Here is a 19,784-nt window from a genome sequence, read left to right on the forward strand (position 1 = left end):
TAGCAAAGTCATGCTCAAAATCCTTCAAGCTAGGCTTCAGCAGTATGTGAACCGAGAACTTCCAGATGTACAAGATGGATTTAGAAAAGGCAGAGGAACCGGAGACCAAATTGCCAACATCCGTTGAACCATAGAAAAAGCTAGAGAATTCCAGAAAAACATCTACTTCTGCTTCATTGACTATGCTAAAGCCTTTGACTATGTAGACCACAACAAACTGTGGAAAATTCTTCAAGACTTAGGAATACAAGATCGTCTCACCCGCCTCCTCTGATACCTGTATGCTGGTCAAGAAGCAACAGTTAGAACTGGACATGGAACAATGGACTGGTTCCAAACTAGGAAAGGAGTACTCAAGGCTGTATATTGTCACTCTGCTTGTTTAACTTATATGCAGAGTACATCATGTGAAATGCCAAGCTGAATGAAGCTCAGCTGGAATCAAGATTGCTGGGAGAAATATCAATCACCTCAGATATGCAGATGACACCACCTTATGGCAGAAAGTGAAGAGGAACTAAAGAGCCTCTTGATGAAAGAGAAGAGTGAAAAAGCTGACTTAAAACTCAACATTCAAAAAATGAAGAGCATGGCATCTGGTCCCATCACTTCCTGGCAAATAGATGGGTAACAATGGAAACAGTGACAGACTTTATTTTCTTGGGCTCCAAACTCACTGCAGATGGTGACTGCAGCCATGAAATTAAAAGACACTTGCTCCTTAGAACAAAAACTATGACAAACCTCTCTCTCTGTCTTTAGTCGCTAAGTCGTGTCCGACTCTTTGCAACCCCATGGACTGTAGCCTGCCAAGCTCCTCTGTCCATGGGATTCTCCAGGCAAGAATATTAGAGTGGGTTGACATTTCCTTCTCCAGGGGATTGTCCCGACCTGGGAATCGAACCTGGGTCTCCTGGATTGCAGGCATATTCAACTGAGTTATGGGGGAAGCCCATGACAAACCTAGACAGTGTATTAAAAAAGCAAAGACAATACTTTTCCAACAAAGGTCCATCTAGCTATGATTTTTTCCAGTAGTCAGGTGGAGGTGGTGGTTTAGTCACTCAGTCGTGTTCGACTCTTGCAACTCTGTGGACTGTAGTCTGCCAGGCTTCTCCATCTATGGAATTCTCCAGGTAAGAATACTGGAGTGGGTTGCCATTTCCTTCTCCAGGGGATCTTCCCAACCCAAGAATCGAACCCAGGTTTCCTGCATTGCAGGCAGATTCTTTACCAACTGTGCTATCAGGGAAGCCCCTGCAAACTGTGGACATGAGGCAAACTAGAAATATCTCTCTAAACTGGCTATGACATGAAAAGGAAGAAGCCATCCATTAAAGGGAGGACAGGAGGCTGCACTGAGCCCAAGGCCAGTTGTCAGGAGACGAACAGCCACAGGACACTTGTAAACACAAACATGTGGCAAAGTCTCCATGCATTTGTTGTTGTTCAGCTGCTCAGTCATGTCTGACTCTTTGGCACTCCATGGACTGCAGCACACCAGGCTTTCCTGTCCTTCACCATCTCCCGGAGCTTGCTCAAACTCATGTCCATTGAGTCGGTGATGCCATCCATCCATCTCATCCTCTGTCGTCCCCGTCTCCTCCTGCCTTCAATCTTTCCCCGCATCAGGGTCTTTTCTAATGAGTTGGCTCCTCGCATCAGGTAGCCAAAGTGTTGGAGCTTCAGCTTCAGCATCAGTCCTTGTAATGAATATTCAGGACTGATTTCCTTTAGGATGGACTGGTTGGATCTCCTTGCAGTCCAAAGGACTCGCAAGAGTCTTATCTAACACCACAATTCAAAAGCATTAATTCTTTGGCGCTCAGCTTTCATTATAGTCCAACTCTCACATCCATACATTCCCTGGTGGGCCAGTGGTTAGGACTTGGTGCTTTCAACCAGGGCCTGGGTTCAATGTCAGGTCGGGGAACTAAGACTCTGCAAGTCATGTGGCATAGTCCCCCCCAAAATCATCTCAGACAAAGATTGCTTCATGGAATGTGCTTAGGAGGGACCTGAGGAGTCTTCAGTTTTATCTCCTGCTAAGTCCCCCGCCTGCTGGCCTGTGCTTACACTAAATATAGCTGAGCGTGGAGAATTCCACTTTTTGGCTGGAATCCTGGGCTTACTGTCAACTTGGACCACAGGCCTCAGGTCTAAATTGCCTAGTTTTTCTTTCTCTCCTTTCAACCTGTCCAATTTCAAAGGAGTCATGCACGTCTCTTTCTTGTAGGAATTTATTAATGACTGCAAGAAATGAGCAGCCTCCAAAATCCTGAGATTTTCCCACGAGTTTCATAAATGAGCAGCCGTGGAGGCCCCTGGTTTGAATTCCAAGATTCAGCAGACTCCGACCACACTGACTCCTTCACCACCAGCTATTTTAGAATAACCAACTTCCCAGCCAAAAATCCCTGTTCCACCTGTGCTGTATTGCCCTCCTCTGCCCCGAAAGTTCTGCACTGGAGTATCTGTGATTTGCAGCATCCTACCTCAGGTCCCCGTTTGCTCATCAGTTAAGTTGTAAATAAAAATATCTGGGCTTCCCAAGTGGTGCTAGTGGTAAAGAACCTGCCTGTCAGTGCAGGAGACATAAGAGACATGGGTTCAATCCCTGGGTCAGGAAGGTTCCCCTGGAGGAGGGCAGGGCAACCCACTCTAGTATTCTTGCCTGGAGAATCCCATGGACAGAGAAGCCTGTCGGGCTACAGTTCATAGGGTTGCACAGAGTCAGACACGACTGTAGCAACTTAGCACACACACACACACAAATAACAAAATCTAATTTGTCGAACTTTAAAAAAATTTTTTAAATTTATTTATTACTTATTTTTGACTGCTCCCAGGCTTCTCTTCTAGTTGTGTCTAGCAGGGGCTACTCTCGAGTTGCGATGCATGGTTGCAATACTCTATAGTTGCGATGTATCTAGTTGAGATACAACTTCTCCTTGTAGTGGCTCCTTTTGTTGAAGAGCACAGACTCGAGGGCATGTGGGCTTCAGTAGTTGTGGCACACTGGCTTAGTTGCCCCGCGGCACGTGAAATCTTTCTGGACCAGGGATCAAACCCCTGTCCTCTGCACTGGCAGGCGGATTCTTAACCACTGGACTGCCAGGGAAGTCCTCAAACCAGTTTTGAAACTAAAGGAAATTTATTGGCTCATGAAACAGGCAAGTCTACACGTGGGAGAGGCTTTTATCCTTGGTGGCTCGGTGATGTCCTAGGACCTGATTTCTCTCTCTTTTCATTTCTCAGCTCCTTTTGGCGCCGTTTGCATCCAGGGGAAGGTTCCCAGATGATCACCTGCAATATATCATCAAAAACATGGAAATCTGTTTCCCCAAACACACACAAGTCTTGGAATTGTCTCATGGACCAAACCTCCACTGTTGTTCAGTCCCTAAATCGTGTCTGACTCTTTTGCAACCCCATGGACAGAGCTCACCAGGCTCCTCTGTCCTCCACTATCTCCCAGGGTTTGCCCGATTTCATGTCCCTTGAGCTGGTGATGAATCTAACCATCTCATCCTCTGCCACCCGCTTCTCCTTGTCGTGGCAAAGGGACTTTCGTAACTCAGTGCAGTGATGAGCCACACAGTGCTGGGCCACCCAAGATGGACAGGTCACGGGGAAGAGTTCTGACAAGATGAGGTCTACTGGAGAAGGAAATGGCAACACACTGCAGTATTTTTGCACGGAGAGCCCCTTGTATAGTATGAAAAGGCAAGCCTCCTTCATGAGCTCCCTAAACCAACCACCCCAGATCAGATCAGATCAGTCACTCAGTCATGTCCGACTCTTTGCGACCCCTGGCAGCATGCCAGGCCTCCCTGTCCATCACCAACTCCCGGAATTCACTCAGACTCACGTCCATCGGGTCAGTGATGCCATCCAGCCATCTCATCCTCTGTCGTCCCCTTCTCCTCTTGCCCCCAGTCCTTCCCAGCATCAGAGTCTTTTCCAATGAGTCAACTCTTCGCATGAGGTGGCCAAAGTACTGGAGTTTCAGCTTTAGCATCAGTCCTTCCAAAGAAATCCCAGGGCTGATCTCCTTCAGAATGGACTGGTTGGATCTCCTTGCAGTCCAAGGGACTCTCAAGAGTCTTCTCCAACACCACAGTTCAAAACCATCAATTCTTCAGCACTCAGCTTTCTTCACAGTCCAACTCTCACATCCATACATGATCACTGGAAAAACCATAGCCTTGACTAGACGAACCTTTGTTGGCAAAGTAATGTCTCTGCTTTTGAATATGCTATCTAGGTTGGTCATAACTTTTCTTCCAAGGAGTAAGCGTCTTTTAATTTCATGGCTGTAGTCACCATCTGTAGTGATTTTGGAGCCCAGGAAAATAAAGTCTGACACTGTTTCCACTGGTTCCCCATCTATTTCCCATGAAGTGGTGGGACCGGATACCATGATTTTAGTTTTCTGAATGTTGAGCTTTAAGCCAACTTTTTCACTCTCCTCTTTCACTTTCATCAAGAGGCTTTTTAGTTCCTCTTCACTTTCTGCCATAAGGATGGTGTCATCTGCATATCTAAGATGATTGATATTTCTCCCGGCAATCTTGATTCCAGCTTGTGTTTCTTCCAGCCCAGCGTTTCTCATGATGTACTCTGCATAGAAGTTAAATAAGCAGGGTGACAATATACAGCCTTGACGAACTCCTTTTCCTATTTGGAACCAGTCTGTTGTTCCATGTCCAGTTCTAACTGTTGCTTCCTGACCTGCATACAAATTTCTCAAGAGGCAGATCAGGTGGTCTGGTATTCCCATCTCTTTCAGAATTTTCCACAGTTTTAAGCTAATCCAGGCCCACCCATAGAGACAGGATAAGGTCCCAGCCTACCCACCCTGCTCGGAAAGGCCAGGAGGGGGTGGGTGACGGGGAGGTAAGTCACAAATGTCTCCCCCATGTGGCTCTAGGACTTAGGCGAGTACTCACACACTTGCATTTATGGGCTCTATACTTGGCACTTTGGAATAAATAATAATAAAAATATTTTATATGGATACAGTAAGGTATGTTTTTAAAGATATAAATCATCTCGGTTCACAGTAGAAACTCTGAATCCAAAAAAGAAAAAGTAAATTAAAATACCCTGTAGTTTTATCACACAGAGCGAATCCATTTAACACTTTGGTATTTCTCTTTCACAATTTACTTATTTTTTAAAAAATTATTTGTTTTGGTTGACTTCTCCAGATGTTAGTGTTGGCATACAGGATCTTTAGTTGAGGCATGTGGGGGTCTCAGCTCCCTGACCAGGGGTCGAACCTGGGCCAAATTTGTACCAAATAAGAAATATACTGGGCCCTGGCAGTGAAAGCCCAGAATCCTAACCACTCGGCCACCAGGAAACTATTTTCCCCAACTTAAAAGCAAAACAGGACTTCCTTGGTGGTCCAGTGGTTAAGAATCCACCTGCCAAGGCAGGAGTCATGGTTCGATCCCTGGTCTGGGAAGATCCCACCTGCCGCAGAGCAGCCAAACCCGTACTCCACAATAAGAGAAGCCGCTGCAGTGAGAAAGCTGTGAGCCACAGGAAGAGCAGCCTCCACTCTCTACGCTGGAGAAAGCCCGTGGGCAGCAACAAAGACCCCGTGCAGCCAAAAATAAATAGAATCAATAAACCATTTTTTTTTAAAGCAAGACAAAATAAAACAAAAACTCAAAGAAGGGGATCACAGGAGATGTATGAAACAGCCTACCTTCAGGTAAGATTTTCCCCAGTGTCTCAAAGCATCCGCCTCCAATGCGGGAGACCTGGGTTCGATCCCTGGGTCAGGAAGATCCCCTGGGGAAGGAAATGGCAACCACTCCAGTATTCTTGCCTGGAGAATCCCATGGACGGAGGAGCCTGGTGGGCTACAGTCCATGGGGTCGCACAGGGTTGGACACGACTGAGCGACTTCAATTTCAGTGATGTATTCAGGACGTGGCTTCTCTCCCTTATGGAGAAAAACCCAAAGACTGTTTCTCTGGCTTAATACATACACATTTTTACAATCCCATCCAGGGTTTGCAGCCCTCTGAATGTATTATCCTATTTTCTCCTCTGGGTGGGGTTATTATGAGCCCCATTTTACAGACAGAAAATCAGCGGCTTGGCGGTCAAGTCAGGAGCAGGTGGCCAGTGTGCAGTTCCCAGCCCAGGCCCCTAGCCGTGGTGGCTCACAGTCTCCGAGTGGAGACAGGATGCGTGGCTGGTCATGAAGGAAGTGTCCCAAAAGTGATTCTGGAAGGGGAGTGACCACATGCTGCACCTTCCCAACAGTCTCGTCCCCTTTCCAACCTCTTCCAAGGTTGCAGAGGTCTCTGAGCACTCGGAGGAAGGAAGACCAGTGGGTTTAATGTTTACCCGCCCCGAAGTGCAGTGTCATGGAAACCCGGGGAGTCCGGACTTTCCCTCTACTTCTGGGGGTGGGGGTGGACAGGGCAAGGGGTCAGAGTGCAATCCCTCCACCTCAGATGCCAGCTCCTCCTGCTTGAGTTTTCTGTGTGGATGCAGGGCTGGAGTGAGCATACGATTGGGAGGGGTGTGCTCAGAAGGCCCCCAGATAAGCCCCCAGCTCCCAGCGGTCTCAACTGAAAACTGTCATAATGGACAGCAGCCCAGACTCTGAAGCCTGCTCCACGGGCTTCCCTGGTGGCTCCGTGGTAAAGACCATCTGCCAAGGCAGGAGACACGGGCTTGATCCTTGATCTGGGAGCAATGAAAACCCTGCCTCACAACTGTTGAGCCTGTGCTCTAAAGCCTGGGAGCCACAACTACTGAAGCCCGTGTCCCAGAGCCCCTGCTGCACACCCAGAGGAGCCACCGTGGTGAGAGGCCTGCACACCGCAAGAGAGCAGCCCACACTCACTGCAGCTAGAGAAAACCCACGAAGCGATGGAGACCAACAGCCGCCAAAACGAAATCTTGCTCCAGGCCGATTCATGTCAATGTATGGCAAAACCCACTACAATATTAAAGTAATTAACCTCCAATTAAAATAAATTAGTTAATTAAAAAAAATAAAACAGACTTATGATTACCAGGAGGTAAGGTGGAGGAAGGGATAAATTGGGAGATTGGGATTGACATATACACAGTACTTTATATCGGCTTGGCCAAAACGTGCATTTGGGTTTTCCATTAGATGTTATGGAGAAATCCAAACGAACCTTCTGGCTAACCCAATATATAAAATAGATAGCTAATAATGACCTACTGTGTAGAATAGGGAGCTCTACTTAATACATTATAATGGCCTATGTGGGGAAATAATCTAAAGGAAAAAGAGTGGATATGTGTACGCCTGACTCACCTTGCTGTACTGAAACTAACACAGCATTGTAAATCAACTGTATGCCAATAAAAAATTTTTTAAGTGTTCCCAGGTATAGATTCTCAAAATAATGTAAAAATAAATATCAACTGATTAAAAAAAAAAATCTTGCTCCACTAGCTGTGTTCAACCTTGAGCAAGTGAACCTATCTGTGCCTCAGTTTCTTTGACTGTGAAATGGGAATAATAATGCACACCCCCCACAGAGCTGTTGAGGGGTTTAAAATCCATATAAACCCCTGGGGAGAGTGGCACACAATAAACATTCGATAAGTATAATTATTATTTTATTGTACATGTATTAATGAGTGTTCTACTTGCCAGTAATAGAAAACCACTCCTGCTGGATGAACAGAAAAGAGGCATTTATTAAAGGGAAGATTGTCCATGACAGCCAAGGGCAGGAAGGTGTTCCAGAAGCGACTGGAAGCAGAGAATTTTTTTCCCCCCCTCAGGGAAGATGTTCAAAAGCCTTTGTATTCCTACTGAAATAGAGCTGCTGCACAATATAAGTCTCAGATGTATAATAAAGCGAGTCACAATTGTTAAGGGTTTTACTGCATTTATAGTTAGTGTCAAATATTGGTTGTAGTCCTTGTGCTGCACAGTATATCTTTGTGCTTTATATATAGTTGTTCGCACCTTTTTAATTCACTCCCCCTTTCTTGCTCCTTCCTGCTTCCCTCTCCCCTCTGGGAACCACTAGTTTCTTCTCTATATCGGTGAGTCAGTTTCTCTTTTGTTATATTCACTAATTTGTTTTATTTTTTAGATTCTACATATAAAGGATATTAAACAGTATTTTTCTTTCTCTGTCTGACTTGTTTCACTAAGCTTAAGACCCTCCAAGTCCGTCCATGTTGTTGCAATGGTAAAATATCATTATTTTTTTATGGTCGAGTGGTATTCCATTGTATATACACACCACATCTTTATCCAGTCATCTGCTGATGGACACTTAGGTTGCTCTGTTGTAAACAATGCTGCTATAAACATTAGGTGTTTGTATCTGTTTTGCTGAAAGTTTCACTTTCATTTCGGGTTCGAAGGATTTGTATACAAAAGAAACCACTTGTTAGACACAGATAGACAACTTTAATATTTAATAAAGGATTGTTTAACTTAATTTCAATATGCAGTCATTAAAAGAAAATGGAAATAGAAACAATAGAGAAGAGGAACAGCACATACATCACCAAATTGGGTCGACCAACATCCAGAACTAAACAGAATGATGGGAAGTCCCGAGTCGCAGCCATGTGGAGTCCCCGTCGGGAAGGTCCCAGGCAGTCCATTCACTCCACAGGTGAGACTTCAAATTGCAGTTTTGGGGGTTCCCACTTAAGACCCCAGACTGCAAACTGATATCATCATCAGTTTGTGCAAAAATGCAGCTCTGGTTTTTCTTCAACACTTTTACAAGGCTGTTTGTTTCATCTTGTGAGATTTGTTGTTGTTGTTCAGTCGCTAAGTTGTGTCGGATTCTTTGAGGCTCTTTGAACTGCAGCACACCAGGCTTCCCTGGCCTTCACTATCTCCATGTCCACTGAGTCAGTGATGCCATCCAACCACGTCATCTTCAGTCGCCCCCTTCTCCTCCTGCCCTCAATCTTTCCCAGCATCAGGGTCTTTTTCAATTAGTCAACTCTTCCCTTCAGGTGGCCAAAGTATTGGAGCTTCAGCACCAGTCATTCCAGTGAATATTCAGGACTGATTTCCTTTAGGATGGACTGGTCGGATCTCCATGCAGTCCAAGGGACTCTCAAGAGTCTTCTCCAGTGGCGCAGTTCGAAAGCATCAATTCTTTGGCGCTCAGCTTTCTTTATGGTCCAACTCTCACATCCATACATGACTACTGGAAAAATCATAACTTTGACTATATGGACCTTTATCAGCAAAATAATGTCTCTGCTTTTTAATACACTGTCTAGGTTTGTCATAGCTTTTCTTTCAAGGAGCAAGCAACTTTTAATTTTATGGCTGCAGTCACCGTTTGCAGTGATTTTGGAGCCCAAGAAAATGAAATCCAACCCTGTTTCTGCTTTTTTCCCATTTATTTGCCACGAAGTGGTGGGACTGGATGTCATGATCTTTGTTTTTTGAATGTTGATTTTTAAGCCAGCTTTCCCTTATTTAAAATTAATTAATTTATTTTAATTGGAAGATAATTACTTCACAATATTGTGGTGGTTTTTGCCACCACATAGATGCAAATCAGCCACAGGTGCACATGTGTCCCCCATCCTGAACCCCCTCCCACCTCTCTCCCCATCCCATCCCTCTGGGTTGTCCCAGAGCACCGACTTCGAGTGCCCTGCTTCACGCGTCAAACTTGCACTGATCATCTATTTTACATACGGCAACTTGTACATGTCATGTACACTGAAAAAATACATGTCTCAATGCTCTTCTCTCGTATCATCCCACCCTCACCTTCTCCCACATAGTCCACAAGTCTGTTCTTCGGCTCTGTCTCTTTTGCTGTCTTGCATATAGGATTGTTGTTACCGTCTTTCTAGATTCTATATACATGTATTAACATACTGTATTGGTGTTTCTCTTTCTGACTTGCTTCACTCTGGAGGCTTCCTTCACAAGAGGCTCCAGTTTCATCACCTCATTTGAACTGACTCAAATGCGCTCTTTTTTAGCTGAGTGCTGTTCCATTGTTATATGTACCACCACTTCCTTATCCATCGATGCACATCTGGTTTGCTTCCACGTCCTGGCTGTTGTAAACAGTGCTGCAGTCAACACTGGGGTACACGTGTCTCTTTCAGCTCTGGTTTCCTTGGTGTGTATGCCCAGCAGTGATTGCTGAGTCGTATGGCAGTTCTATTTCTAGTTTTTTAAGGAATCTCCACACTGTTCTCCATAGTGGCTGTACCAGTTTGCATTCCCACCGACAGCATAAGAGGGTTCCCTTTTTTCCACACCCTCTCCAGCATTTTCTGTTTGTAGACTTTTTGATGGTAGCCATTCTGACTGGTGTGAGATGATACCGTATTGTGGTTTTGATTTACATTTCTCTAATAATGAGTGATGTTGAGCATCTTTTCATGTGTTTGTTAGCCATCTATATGTCTCCTTTAGAGAAATGTCTGTTTAGTTCTTTGGCCCACTTTTTGATTGGGTTGTTCGTTTTTCTGGTATTGAGCTGCGTGAGTTGCTTGTATGTTTTAGAGATTAGTTCTTTGTCAGTTGCTTTGTTTGCTATTGTTTCCCCCCATTCTGAAGGCTGCCTTTTCACCTTGTTAAGCCAGCTTTTTCACTCTCCTCTTTCACCTTCATCAAGAGGCTGTTTAGTTCTTCTTCAATTTCTGCCATTAAAGTGGTATCATCTGTGAGTCATAGGATTTCCTTAAACCCTGGGGTGATTGGCCAGGCCTCCAGAGGCTCAAGAATTCGGAGACCCACTCCCTTTCTTATCTAAAGTGCTGCATGACTAGCTGTGTTTGCAGGCAGGGATGGAGTCTGGGCAGTGTCCAGACAGTTCAGAAGCAAGGTCAAAGGTCTACTCTCCTGTTTCTGAAGTCTGAACTGGACTATCTCCATTTTAATTTCCCTTCTTCTGTGTACATGCGTGCTAAGTTGCTTCAGTCGTATCCTACTCTTTGTGACCCCATGGAGTATAGCCCACCAGGCTCTTCTATCTGTGCAATTCACCATGCAAGAATACTGGGGTGGGTTTCCACTCCCTTCCTTCAAGGGACCTTCCTGACAAGGGGATCAAACCTTCATCTCTTGTGTCTCCTGCACTGAGAGCAGATTCTTTACTTCTGAGCCACTGGAACACTATCTTTTTGAATTAGTGTTTTCTTTTCTTTCTTTCTTTTTATTTTTTCCGGATATACATCGAGGAGTGGAATTTCTGAGTCATGTTGTAGTTGCTGTTTGGTCGCTAAGTTGTGTTTGACTCTTAACGACCTCATAGACTATAGAACACCAGGATCCTCTGTCCTCCACTATCTCCCAGAGCTTGCTCAGGTTCGTGTCCATTGAGTCAGTGATGCTATCTAACCATCCATCCTCTGCCACTCCCTTCTGCTGTGGCCTTTAATCTTTCCTGGCATCCTGGTCTTTCCTAATAAGTTGGCTCTTCCCATCAGGTGGCCAAAGTACTGGAACTTCAGCTTCAGCATCAGTCCTTCCAATGATTATTTAGGGTTGATTTCCTTTAGGATTGGCTGGTTTGATTTCCTTGGAGTCCAAAGGATTCTCAAGAATCTCCAGCACCACAATTTGCAAGCATCAATTCTTTGGTGCTCAGTCTTTTGATGGTCCACCTCCCACACCCGTACATGACTACTGGAAAAACCAGAGCTTTGACTATATGGACCTTTGCCTGCAAAGTGATGTCTCTCCTTTTTAATATGCTGTCTAGGTTTGTCACAGCTTTCCTTCCAAGGAGCAAGCGTCTTTTATCTCATGGGTGTAGTCACCATCTGTAGTGATTTTGGAGCCCAAGAAAATAAAATCTGCCATTACTTCTACTTCTGAGCCATAAAGCATTAGGTTGGTGCAAAAATAATTGTGGTTTTGCATTGTTGAAATTTGCTATTTTATATAGGAATATGTTCTGAAATAAATGTGGTTATGTTCTACATCATTTTAGTGTGTGTTTCTTACGTTATGTCTTTTGCTAAGGACTTAATACTTGCTGTGCATTTTATGTTTATTTTAGGCTAGGGAAATGATGTTAGACAAAAAGCAAATTTGAGCAATTTTCTTATTCGAATTCAAAATGGGCTGTAAAGCAGCAGAGATAAACTGTAACATCAACAACACATATGGCCCAGGAACTGCTAAGGAACGTACGGTGCAGTGGTGGCTCAAGAAGTTGTCCGAAGGAGATGAGAGCCTTGAAGATGAGAAGCGAAATGACCAGCCATCAGAAGTTGACAACGACCAGTTGAGAAGATCATCAAAGCTGATGCTCTTACAACTACACGAGAAGTTGCCAAAGAACTCAACATCAACCATTCTACAGTCAGTCAGCATTTGAAGCAAACTGGAAAAGTGAAATAGCTTGATAAGTGGGTATCTCATGAGCTGACTGCAAGTCAAAAAAATCATCATTTTGAAGTGTTGTCTTCTTTTATTCTATGCAGCAAAAACAAACCATTTCTGGATCGGATTGTGACACGCAATGAACAGTGCATTTTATATGACAACCGGCAATGACCAGCTCAGTGGTTGGACTGAGAAGAAGCTCCAAAGCACTTCCCAAAGTCAAAGAAAGGTCATGGTCACTGTTTGATGGGCTGCTGCCCGTCTGATCCACTACAGCTTTCTGAATCCTGGCACAACCATTACATTTGAGAAGTATGTCCAGCAAATGAATGAGATGCCCCGAAAATGGCAACTCTTGCAGCCAGCGCTGGCCAACAGAATGGGCCCAATTCTTCTCCATGACAGCGCCTGACTGTACATAGCACAACCAGAGCTTCCACAGTTGAACAAATTGGGCTACGAAGTTATGCTTCATCCACCATATTCACCCGACTTCTTGCCACCCAACTACCACTGCTTCACGCATCTTGACAACTTTTTGCAGGGAAAATGCTTCCACCACCAGCAGGAGGCAGAAAAGGGTGTGCAAGAGCCCCTCAAGTCCCGAACCACAGATTTTTATGCTATCGGAATAAGCAAACTTATTTCTCATTGACAAAAATGTGTTAATTGTAAAGGTTCCTACTTTGATTAACGAAGATGTGTTCGAGCCTAGTTACAATGATTTAACATTCACAGTCCGAAACCGCAATTACTTTTTCACCAACCTAATCGTTCTATTTTGAGTTTTTTGAGACACCTCCATACTGTTTTCCAAAGTGGCTGGCTGAAAGCAGGGATTTGATCAGTCACCGGTTTTAGGCTTTCAGACCATTTTTAGACTTCGTTTCTTCTCCCTGTACTCACTTCACTCTCCTCTTCTTGTAAGCCCACTCTCTATTCTTGCCAGTCTTTGCAGCAGGACCTGACCCCATCCCCTAGGGCTTCTAGCAACCCCATTGGGGTGTGGCAGTGCCAGTGCCCAGGAGAGAACGGGATCGGTCCCCTGGGCACATGTCCACTCCTGGTCCGATCAGCTGTGGATGCTTGGTCACGCAGGGCCAGCACGGCAGCGCATAAGGAACTGAGGACTGGCTTGTGAGGGCGTCTGGACACGCAGCCGATGAAAGGCTGCCATTCCACTTTCTTCTGTTGCAAACCACCTTCACCCCTTGGTTCTCAGACTGAGAGGACAGCCTCTCATCACTGCTCTCCCGGAGAGAAGACGCGCTTACTGAGAAGGCCTGCCTGCAGCGCCGCCATCCCAGGCGAAGCCCCACCCTGGCACCTGTCACCCCAGGGAGCTGTGACGGCACGGCCCTTCACACACAATCACATCCCTTCACACACACACACACACACAATCACACACAGCCCTTCACACACACACACACACACAATCACACACAGCCCTTCACACACACACACACACACACACAATCACACACACCCCTTCACACACACACACACACACACACTATCATAACACAGCCCTTCACACACACACAATCACACACATCCCTTCACTCACACACACACACATAATCACAACACAGCCCTTCACACACACACACATGCACAATCACACATATCCCTTCACACACACACACACGCACTATCATAACACAGCCCTTCACACACACACAATCACACACATCCCTTCACTCACACACACACACATAATCACAACACAGCCCTTCACACACACACACATGCACAATCACACATATCCCTTCACACACACACACACACACACTATCATAACACAGCCCTTCACACACACACAATCACACACATCCCTTCACTCACACACACACACATAATCACAACACAGCCCTTCACACACACACACATGCACAATCACACATATCCCTTCACACACACACACACGCACAACCACACACATCCCTTCACAATCACACACAGCCCTTCACGCACACACACACACACAATCACAACACAGCCCTTCATGCACACACACACAATCACAACACAGCCCTTCACACACACACACAATCACAACACATCCCTTCACACACACACACACAGTCACAACACAGCCCTTCACAAACAATCACACACAGCCCTTCATACACACACACACACTCACAGCACAGCCCTTCACACACACACACACACAATCACAACACAGCCTTTCACAATCACACACATCCCTTCATACATACACACACACAGTCACAACACAGCCCTTCACAAACAATCACACACAGCCCTTCACACACACACACACACACACACACACAATGACACACATCCCTTCACACACACACACACACACAATCACACACATCCGTTCACTCACACACACACAATCACAACACAGCCCTTCACACACACACACACACAACACAGCCCTTCACTCACACACAGAATCACACACATACCTTCACACACACACACACACAATCACAACACAGCCCTTCACACACAATCACACACATCCCTTCATACACACACACACAGAATCACAACACAGCCCTTCACACAGAATCACACACATCCCTTCACACACACACACACACAACACAGCCCTTCACTCACACACAGAATCACACACATACCTTCACACACACACACACAATCACAACACAGCCCTTCACACACAATCACACACATCCCTTCACACACACACACGCAATCACAACACAGCCCTTCACAATCACACACACACACAATCACAACACAGCCCTTCACAATCACACACATCCCTTCATACATACACACACACAGTCACAACACAGCCCTTCACAAACAATCACACACAACCCTTCACACACACACACACACACACACACACACACACACTATCATAACACAGCCTTTCACTCACACACAGAATCACACACTATCACAACACAGCCCTTCACACACACACAATCACACACATCCCTTTACACACACACACAATCACAACACAGCCCTTCACACACACACACACACACACAATCACAACACAGCCCTTCACACACACACACACACACAATCACAACACAGCCCTTCACACACACACACAATCACACATATCCCTTCACACACACACACACAATCACAACACAGCCCTTCACAATCACACACACACACAATCACAACACAGCCCTTCACAAACAATCACACACATTCCTTCACACACACAATCACAACACAGCCCTTCACACACACACGCACTACCCCAATACACTCCTTCACATACACACTAACACAACACATCCCTTCACACACACACAGAATCACACACATCCCTTCACACACACATAAACACACACTATCACAATACAGCCCTTTACAAACAATCCCACACATTCCTTCACACACACAATCACAACACAGCCCTTCACACACACACGCACTACCCCAATACACTCCTTCACATACACACTAACACAACACATCCCTTCACACACACACATGCACTATCTCAACATACCCCTTCACACACACACACACAATCACAACACAGCCCTTCACACACACACACACACCCATATCCCTTCACACACATACACACGCACTATCACAAAACATCCCTTCACACACACACTAACACAATCACATCCCTTCACACACACACACACACACACACACACTAGCCCAACACATCCCTTCACACACACACACGGACACCCACATACACTATCCCAACACATGCTTTCACACACACACACACGCACACACTCACACTCACATATCCCTCTGGACACAGCTGATCAGCTCAGATTTGGCCAATACCTAGACTTGTCCCGTGACTCCATGATCAATCAGAACCGCTAATGGGAGGGCAACTGTTGACCATGAGAGAGGAAAGCTCGGGTTCTCCTGGGACTTCCATGGGATCTGAGGAGGTGAGTGTGCCCACTGAACGAGGGGAGAAAGGAGCAGTTGATGAGAGATCAGAGAGAAACTGAGATAAGAGAGACGTGGACCCTAAGGCACTGGGCAGGTAACTTCAGTCTCCAACTTCCCAGTTCCCATGTCTCTCACCAGAGGGGCCTGGCTGTGGTAAGGTTGCCTTGTTTCCTGGGCCCATGGAGATCCCTGAAAATTCCAATTACAGCCTCACAATTCCCTCCATCCAAATTTTTGTTTCAGGTCACCAAAAATGCCTTACTCAGAAAGATTAACTTCCTTATTTCTCCCTAAAATGAACCACAAATTATCCAACTTCCTTATTTCTCCAAGGAGAGAAGATGCAACCAGCCCACCCCCTTGTTCCTCCTGCTTAAAGCGTCATGGACCTCTGCGCCCAGAGAGTGTACCAGAAACATCCATTTAAGAACATTTAGAACAATGGCTGGCACCACAGTGCTCTGCTTGTCCCAATGCCACCTGACCTCCCCCAGGAGGGAGGTGGCAGAAAGCAGCTTTCCTAAAAAGGCCTGTAGGAACCATCATTACAACCGCAGCCCCAGAGGGTGGGCATGGCATCCCTGGGGACAGTATGTGAAGGTCCCCAGAGTGCATGGCCCTTCTCCAGTCCCCACAGCTGGGCTGGTCATGGCATGTCAAGACGAGCCAGAGTAGGACTTTGAGAAAAATGATTCCTGCAAAGCACCGGTGTTGGTGCTCCTGCACTTAACTAGCTTCAGAAGCTGTTCATAGACCAGGCAACCATTCACTGGGAGGAAGGGGGTCAGAGTCGGTCACAGAGCTCCCTCTCTTCCCACCACGTCCTTACCTTGTGAAGTAGCTCACCCCAGTGTGTGCTCAGTCGCTCAGTTTTGTCTGACTGTTTGCGGCCTCATGGACTGTAACGCACAAGGCTCATCTGTCCATAGAATTTTCCAGGCAAGAACACTGGGGGTGAGTTGTCATTTCCTCCTCCAGAGGCTCTTCCAGACCTGGAGACTGAACCTGCAGCTCTTGGTCGGCAGGCAGATTCTTTACCACTGTGCCACCTGGGAAGCCCTGCTCAACCGAGAGCTGATTCCAGCTTCCTTTCTCCTCCAGCAAATCTGAAGATTTATTCAAATTCAGGAAAGCGTCTTTCTTTGTTGGTAAAATTTATTTTGTTATTTATTTCCAGCTGTCCTGGGTCTTTGTTGCTGCGCAGGCTCTCCTCTAGTTATGCAAGCAGGGGCCGCTCTAGTTGTAGCGAGCAGGTTCTAGTTGCCCTGCGTAGTTTCTCACGTTGCAGAGCACGGGCCCTCGGGCTCACAGGCTTCATCAGTTGCTGTTCCCAGGCTCTAGAGCACAGCCAATTGTTGTGCCATGCGGGTTTAGTGCCCCCGTGGCACGCGGGATCTTCCCAGAGCGGGGATCCAACCTGACTCCTGCGCTGGTGGGAGGATTCTTTACCACTGAGCCCCTGGGGAAGCTCTCAGTGAACACTTGTTTTGAACCCACTGTGTGCTATGACCCACCTATAATTAAAGTACACACACACTAATCCCTTCTTGGCAGGATCCACTGTTAACACCAACATCTTATTTCCTTATTCGTGAAATGACAAGTTTGGGCAAGACATGGTCTCTGGCCCCGCCTTGCTCTGATAGTCTAGAAATGGAATGTCTCATGGATACCGTGTATCATGATAACGGATGGTGCATGAGTTTCTTCCTTATTCTTGGGCCATTTTCTACATCTGTGTCCTGATCTCTCCATGTCCCCAGCGCAAGAGGGTCTTTGTGGAGTAAAGTGATAATTGCTTACTGAGAACCCGGTTAATGCCAGGGAGATAAGACAGGTCCCTGTGTGGTTGGCGGAAAGGCGGGTGTCAGCCCGACAACATGGAGTGAGCCTGACAGGCGGCGCGTCCACACTGAGGGCCGAGGGGCAGCGGCAGCCCCTGGGCCGGCCGGGCCGCGCTCCCGCCACCCCCCCTCCACCCCATCCTCCCTTAGCAGCTAGTGATTAGGCTAAAAAGATGTGCCCAGGGTGCCAGAAGAGTAGAAATCCCCCCCAATCCAAACAAAACTCAAGAGCAAAAGTTCATTTCAGGGACTTCCCATGTGGTCCAGTGGTTAAGATTCTGCATTTCCAAGGCAGGGGGCACTGGTTTGATTCCCTGATCAGGGAACTAAGATCCCCTATGCTGCTTGGTCTGGCCTAAATAGATAAATGATTTTTAAAAGTTTATTTGGACGATCTCATTCAAAATTCTACAATCGGTAAATTTCAAATATGGAAGCATAAACTAGTTTTAACTTTGGCATACATGTTAGGTGTTTGCGGTTTAATGTTATTTATATTTCAAATTGTGGTGCTGGAGAAAACTCTTGAGAGTCCTTTGGACAGCAAGGAGATCAAACCAGTCAATCTCAAAGGAAATCAACCCTGAATATTCATTGCAGGAACTGTTGTTGAAGCTGAAGTTCCGGTACTTTGGCCACCTGATGTAAAGAGCTGACTCATTGGAAAAGACCTTGATGCTGGGAAAGATTGAGGGCAAGAGGAGAAGGGGGCGAAAGAGGATGAGATGGTTAGACAGCATCACTGACTCAATGGACATGAATTTGAGCAAACTCTGGGAGATAGTGGAGGACAGAAGAGGCTGGCGTGCTGCTGTCTATGGGTTTGCAAGGAGTCAGACAAATCTTAGTGACGGAACAACAGCGACAAATATTTCTAATTCCATGGGAAGAGAATAGTAAGGGCTACCACAGTGCTCAGGCAGCTGAGGTCTGAAATGGGCCCTGGTGCTGGGGGTTGGGACTGCAACCCTGGAACTGGCGGCCCTGGGGCAACACTTTCTCTCTCCGTGGGTAGCCGGCTCTTTTTTCTTATCCCTAGTTGTTGGTGTTCAGTCGCTCAGTCGTGTCTAACTCTTTGCAACCCCATGGATTGCAGCACCCTGGCTCCCCTGTCCTTCACTATCTCCGAGAGTTTGCTCAAACTCATGCCCATAGAGTCAGTGACGCCATCCAACTATCTCATCCTTCCCTTCTCCTCCTGCCCTCAATCTTTCCCGCATCAGGGGCTTCCAATGAGTCAGCTCTTCACATCAGGTGGCCAAAGTATCAGAGCTTCAGCTTTAGCATCAGTCCTTCCAGTGAATATTCGGGGTTGATTTCCTTTGGGATTGACTTCTTTGATCTCCTTGCTGTCCAAGGGACTCAAGAGTCTTTTTCAGCACAATTTGAAAGCATCAGTTCTTCAGTACTCAGCCTTCTTTATGATCCAACTATCACATCCATACATCACTACTGGAAAAACCATAGCTTTGACTAGATGAACCTCTGTGGCAAAGTGATGTCTCTGCTTTTTTAATACACTCACTAGGTTTTTCATAGGTTTTCTTCCAAGGAGCAAGCATCTTTTAATTTCATGGCTGCAGTCACCATCCACAGTGATTTTGGAGCCCAAGAAAATAAAATGTTTCACTGTTTCCATTGTTTCCCCATTGATTTGCCATGAAGTAATGGGACTGGATGCCATG

At 46.1% G+C, this 19,784-nt stretch overlaps 1 protein-coding gene across 1 annotated transcript in view; it reads right to left on the reverse strand.

Moving 5' to 3' along the window:
- Positions 1–17,670, reverse strand: part of ALPL (alkaline phosphatase, biomineralization associated) — an 87,329-nt gene extending 69,659 nt beyond the window's left edge. Inside the window, exon 1 of the mRNA XM_024998232.2 lies at positions 17,085–17,670. The gene's annotated coding sequence lies outside the window, so the exon portion shown is untranslated. The remainder of the gene's footprint in view (positions 1–17,084) is intronic.
- Between the last annotated feature and the right edge of the window lie 2,114 nt (positions 17,671–19,784).

Source organism: Bos taurus, chromosome 2 (genome assembly GCF_002263795.3).
Source record: "Bos taurus isolate L1 Dominette 01449 registration number 42190680 breed Hereford chromosome 2, ARS-UCD2.0, whole genome shotgun sequence".
Lineage (NCBI taxonomy): Eukaryota > Metazoa > Chordata > Mammalia > Artiodactyla > Bovidae > Bos > Bos taurus.